This window comes from Cheilinus undulatus, linkage group 6 (assembly GCF_018320785.1).
Source record: "Cheilinus undulatus linkage group 6, ASM1832078v1, whole genome shotgun sequence".
NCBI lineage: Eukaryota > Metazoa > Chordata > Actinopteri > Labriformes > Labridae > Cheilinus > Cheilinus undulatus.
Window position 1 is genome coordinate 11,940,075 of NC_054870.1, and position 6,410 is coordinate 11,946,484.

A 6,410-nucleotide genomic window follows, 5' to 3' on the forward strand; every position below is an offset into this window, starting at 1 on the left:
TTTGACAGGACTCAGTTTCTACATGGCCTTCAGAAAATATGAAAGGAAGAGGCTGGTGATATTCTTTAGTTTGTATAACTGATATACATAATTTCAAAATCTGACTTTAACTGCTGTGACCTGAGGACAGGTTCTGTGACTGACAAAGAGTAACATGGGGTAAAATATGTCCCCTTTAAGACATAACTTAGACGTTTCTGGTGAATCAAGCTGCTGGTGTGTAGCCGATTTAACCAGAGTTCATACTGTCAACCCCCAAGTAAAATTGAGAATGCAGCAGAAAATATTCAGAGAAAGTCCCCACAAGCAAGCAATGATTTTGAATTGATTATGGTTTTAATCACCCAGCAGTGCGATTGTCATGCATGTACTGAAGCTGTGTCATGCTCTTTTCTGCTTGCAAAATGTTTCATAGCAGTGATAGAGAGGCCATAAATGTAGTTACTGTGTTGGACTTACACTAAAACTTGGATTGTTGCCGCATCCTTTTACATCACGTCTTCTCAGCCAGGTCAAACTTCACACTGTGAGGGACAAGCTAGTCAAGAGAACTCTGTGGCTTGAAATTTTTACTACAAAAAAGAGTATGTGGGTCAAAGCAGCTTCTGTCTGTTGTCAGCTTTCCACTGCAGGTAGAACACAGGAGGACCCAAACATGTCAACAATGACAGCATGTGGATGGAATTTAGGCTCTGTGAAGCTGTGGAAACTGACTATTAGTGAAACCTTAAAGACAAAACAGCTGGGATAAAGCAAGACTTCCCTGTTGAAAATTAGTAAATTTCTTTTTTTTTTTTTACTTCGTATAGGAGTTTATGGCATTGCTTTGTTAAGTTAATTCATCAAGTATTTCCATTTTGCCAAACAACCTGAATTGGCAAATCAATGCAAAAAAAGATCCTTAAACATGGAGGTCATAGTCTAATCTACTCAGCACAAAGCCAGCCTGGGGACAGCATGTTAATTCTGCATCTGCACGGTCCTGAACCTAGAGATATGCTTTCAACCGGATATTATGATCATGTTTAGTACCCTAAAGAAGGCGATCAAGAAAGGAACCAGAATCTATTACAATGAAGACTCAAACAAGTGGGATAACTGCTGCCCATGCCTAGATCTTCAGATTTAAACTTACTAAATCTGCAGTGAAATCAGGCTGGAAAAAAGGCTGAAATCATGCTAAGCTGTCTGAGACCCAGTTTCAAACCTTTTCCAACTGCCTCAGCATATAAACATTACATTTTTTGTCTTAATTTTGACAACACGTAGAAGATGCTACCAGTAGAAACAGAGACAAATGTTTTTTTTTTTTCTTCTCTTAATGTATAAACAATATTTTCATAAATGGCCAGTCATCACAGTTTTCTACAGAACATTTTGATGCCAAACAAGCAAAACCTGTTTGAAGAGATGGGTAATTATTATTAGATATTTTGAGGAAGTTCTTCATGATCCCAGCCAGCTTGAAATATCAGAATATCTATTTGCTTATTTTTGCCATGGTCCAGTACAAGATGCAAAGCTGTGGAGAACACAGGAGACATGTTGTGGAAAAAAAGCTGTTGCCCCAAGATCAGAGTATTTACCCACGAAGACAGTAAAGTAAAATAATCTCAAGACAAGTGTGCAAAGTTTGGTTTTCTTTCATAGATTAAAAGAGGTTTCCTGATAGGAAAAGGAAGAGGACAAAGAAGATTTGACTGACATGTTTGCTGAGTATCCGGCTGTCTTTCCTTCCTTTCAAAAAAAAGTTCTTTCTTGTATTTTTCAATAATCTTAAGAACAATTCCTGCACAAGTAAAAACTCATCCTGCAATCTCAATTTCATGTTATTTGATTCAAAAAGAGAGACTTTCACATTATTTAGATTTATTACACATAGTGTGAAATATTTAGAAACTTTTTAGTTTTAATGTTGATGATTATAACTCACAGCTCATAAAAATCCAAACTCTGACATGTAATAATGTTAGAAAAATGCATTAACTCATATTCTGACCTTCGGCTGCGTTTACTCTGGACTTGACAAAGCACAGTGGACCAACAGCAGATGGCATGGCAACTCAAACCATCACTGACTGTTGAAACAAAACACTGGACCTCAAGCATCTTGAATCCTGTACCTCTTCCCTCCAGACTGTGGGACCTCGATTTCCAGATGAAATGCTTGTGTTGTTTCACTGTGTTTTTATCGAGTCAACAGCCGTCGACCAGGAGATTTTGGACCTCTTCATGCTTCCATCTGCTGAGAAGCTTTATGGCGTAGCTGATTTCCTTTTCCAGCAGGACTGGGTACCTGCCCACCTGCCTGACCAGAACCTCATGGAGTTTCTCTGGGAAATGTAAAGAGGAAGATGAGAGGCACCGGACTCAACAGTCCAGACAAGCGGAAGGCTGCTATCAGAGAAACCTGTGCTCCCTAACACCTCAGCAGTGCCACAGATCGCCTCCATGCCACGCTGCATTTATGCAGTAATTCAAAAGGAGTGGTGACCAAGAATTCAAAAGGTAATTTTCTTCATCATAAACACTGTTTAACTGGTCTTACATAATATCTAATATTTTAAGATACTGTTTTTCTTTCATGAGCTCATCATCATCAAGTCTTAATTTAGAATTTATGACAGTTAAACTTACTGAATTCCACTACATAAAAAAAAAATTTCCATAAAATGAAGCTCAGTGTTAGTTTATGCAGGACGTGGTAGTCAAAGGCCCAGCAGTGATCAGATGACAGCCAGCAGATCCCATTTATCAACAGCCAATCACAGCTCTTTCTCTCAACACAGTGATCCATTTCAATATGAAGTTCTTCTCACTGATCCCTGCTTGCATTAATGCTGATGCTGCTGGAAAGCTTAACCTCCTCCATCCCAGCCTCCTCATTTATAGCATAAAGCTTGTTGCACCCTTATATACAGATTCATGCTACTACGTATTAATTGCTGTTCAACTAATTTCATTGTATTCACTGTCAGAAATGTCTCTATCCTTATGGGGGGTTTCTAGCCATGTGCTCCTGGGAAAGTTAAAGCATGCTTAACTAACCCAGGGAGCATCATGATGTAGCATATTCGCTAAATACATTTCACAATTTTAAACATTGCCAAACATTTCCAAACTTGTAAAATAAATCATTGTTAAACCTGTATTAAGTCTCTGCTGAATGAAATATCTTAATCACCAAGAGCTAGCATGATGTCTTCATAATTTTCCCTCATATGTTGTTCAATGGCAGACTGACAAGTCCAATGTCTCCAATTTTTACTTTAGTACTGTACAAGAGTACAACTTAAATATTTTCATTTTATGCCCACATCTACACTTTGATCATTCTGAGACAATTATCCTACATACAATTATTAATGCAATGCAATTAATGCAAACTATAAGTGAATAATTGTTGTTTTGTTTCTAAGTAACCTCCCCTCCTTGATAATATAAAGCTTTTAAAGATTATAGGGGAGAGCATAAAGAGTATGTCTGCGTTTTATTCTTAGAGTAAATAAAAATTCATTGCATTTGGTGTTTTTGCTCAAGTAAGCAGTGCTCATTCTGCTAAATTTAGTCTTAGTCCTTGCATTAAAATGCCTTAAAGTCACATTGTGGCCATTTTCACTCTTTAAAGCTTTAGTCCACATAAACTCAAACACATTTAATTCCAGTTTTGGTCATACAAAGTCCTTATATTTTAGTCTTTAGTTTGAGTCAGATATTTATCTTCTTTAAACTAATTTAATCATCTAGATAATAAAATTAATACAACTGCAAAATGCACATATTGATTCACTTTCAGTACCTTTATTAATTTAAAATATTCTGACAAAAAATGCTGACAAACCTTATACATGCAGAGGAGAAATATTGCTTATGTCCAACAAAAACTGAATATTTTAGTGTCATTTTAACCTACTTGAAAAAAAAAACTCCCTTTTGTCACATTTTTTTTATCACCAAAGTTATCTTATTTAGCAAATCTTAGTCTAGTCTTCCTCATGAAGAAAAAGGTTGTCAACTGACATTCTTAGTTGTATTTAGTTGACAAAATTAACACTGCAAGTAAGATTTGAGATGAAGAACTTAACCTTTAACATTATTTAAATTCATCTACGACCTATGCATCAGTCTTTAACCAGCATTCTACTGTGTTTGCTCTTTAGCAGTGCTTCTGTGTTTTTCAGCGTCTTCGGGTAGTGAATGAGTGTCTGTGGCTTGATGGTGCCTGTAGAAGAGGAAATACTTCATCCTGCAAAAGATAACCGCCCTGTGTCATGAACATAGATTAATAACACCATCTTTCATATTTGGTTCCACTTGAAAATGCTTGTTTGGTATTTTGCACTGTGTCTCGTTATGCCTCTGCTGCAGCAGGTCAGGATCATTATGAAAACAACAGCCAAAGAAGAACTGCTCTTACAATCACAACCAGTTAAGACAACTACATGATTCAGCATGTAGAGTGAACTTTTTCCTCATTCATTAGCAGTATTGACATTAATGCATCACAAAGCAACACACTAGTGTACTCGTATTACCTTTTGTTCCCTTAGCCATCCCAGGAGAGCCGGTATAGATGTGGATGTACTCTCTAGAGACTGAAAAAAGTGGATATAGTGCAACATTTTTCATTCAAGTTGTTTTAAACAGTCCAGAATTAGGTATTATTTTTCATGAAGAATGTTATGGTGGCTCCTGAAGAAAGACCAGTGGAGAACTGCTGCTCTTTATTAAACACACTCTGTGACTGACAGTGTATGTCCTGTGACAGCCTGTAGGGGGCAGCATGTGACACAAATCTGCTGATCAGTGTAGACCCACGGCTGAATAATGAAACCCTGGAAAATCATTGAGCTTTTTACCAGCCAGCTGGTCCGCATGATGTCCTGAAAATCTGACAGCTGTTTGTACACATACTGACAATGTGTTCAGGAGTATTCTTCTCAACCCTTAACTAAAGGGATTCACAAACTTTGACATGCTAAAGATCCACATTAAGCATGAGCATCAGGAAGAACATTTTTAAAATCACTTCTGTCTTAAAAACCAACAGCAGTAACACACGTGTGTTAACTTTTCTCTTTCTCTACCTATTCCTTCCTGGTATTTGATGTGTCACTTCCCCCAAAGTTTCAGCGACACTCCTAGAACCCCTGATTGCTGTCTGACCCAGATGTAAGGGCAGAGACCTGAGGCTAAAAACTCTTTGACATACATTCTCTACACATCCAGCAGGGGGCGCCAACACAAGTGAAAAATAAACATAAAGTTAAAGAAAAAAGTCAGTGAGAAATGAAACTACTTTTAACATGGTTTCTCTCCTTAGTTAACATTGTCCCTCATTCTCAATACACCAGGATGGCTGTTTTACACATGTTGCTTTCCATCAAAGTGAAAAGCATGATAGTCATCCATGATTTGCTTTCTCACATGGCTCTCCATTCAAACCTTGCTTCTGCAGGGACACTGAAAAATGTCTTCAGTGTTCTGCTGTACTAAATACAAACTTTGGCTATCAGCTGTTGACATTTTTGAGGCTTAAATAAACTACAATTTTTTCAACTCTGCTGTTTGTCAGGCCAAAATGACCCCAAATTAATCATCTAAGATTACAGTTACTGTAAATTACAGCAGAATCTTTTTAATGAAGCTAGGGCTAGTCTATCATCTACTGTAACTTTGAGTAAGCTGTGAAGAGGTCTTAAAGATTTTTCAGGACCACACTTGATACCAAGGGTATGATGAATTTCCCAACATGCACTGCGTTCACTTGCAAAATGGCACAATGAACGACGAAGGAGGTGCATAGATGTAAATATTTTGGGTACTGATAATAGAAAAAAGCAACAGTTGTGTTTTCTCATATATTCAGTCTTTAACTACTATGGATGGGAGTTTATTGTATTTTAGGTACACGTGTAAACCAGGGCTATTAACTGTCTAAATATATGGGGAAGATCTACACAGACATCCATAGTATTAATGAAATGGTTGAAGCTTTATTGTCACCTCTGATGACGCAGCCGTTTATCCGTAATTTGTGATGATGAACAGCAATCAGGTGGCGTCTCAATTTTAAGGGAATGTTTTCACCCCTACCCCTTACCACTGTTTCAAGGGGCAAAGGGAAGGGGTAGACAAAGGGGAAGGGCTAAGGGGTATAAATGGGATTAGTCTTTAGTCCTCCTCTTCCCTACCTGTGCACATTTTAGTAAATTTCATTTGAGGTTTCTTTTTATCCCATAAGAAATCATTTACAAGTTTATTGTAATAGTTTAAAATCAATTGATGAATGTTCAAAGGCATCTCAGTAATTAAGAAGCTATAACCATTTTGACTGCTTATTTTTCCCCATAAAGACAATTTTAGTGTCCCCCATTTGTCCAAGTTATTCTTTATTTTGTCCAATTCAG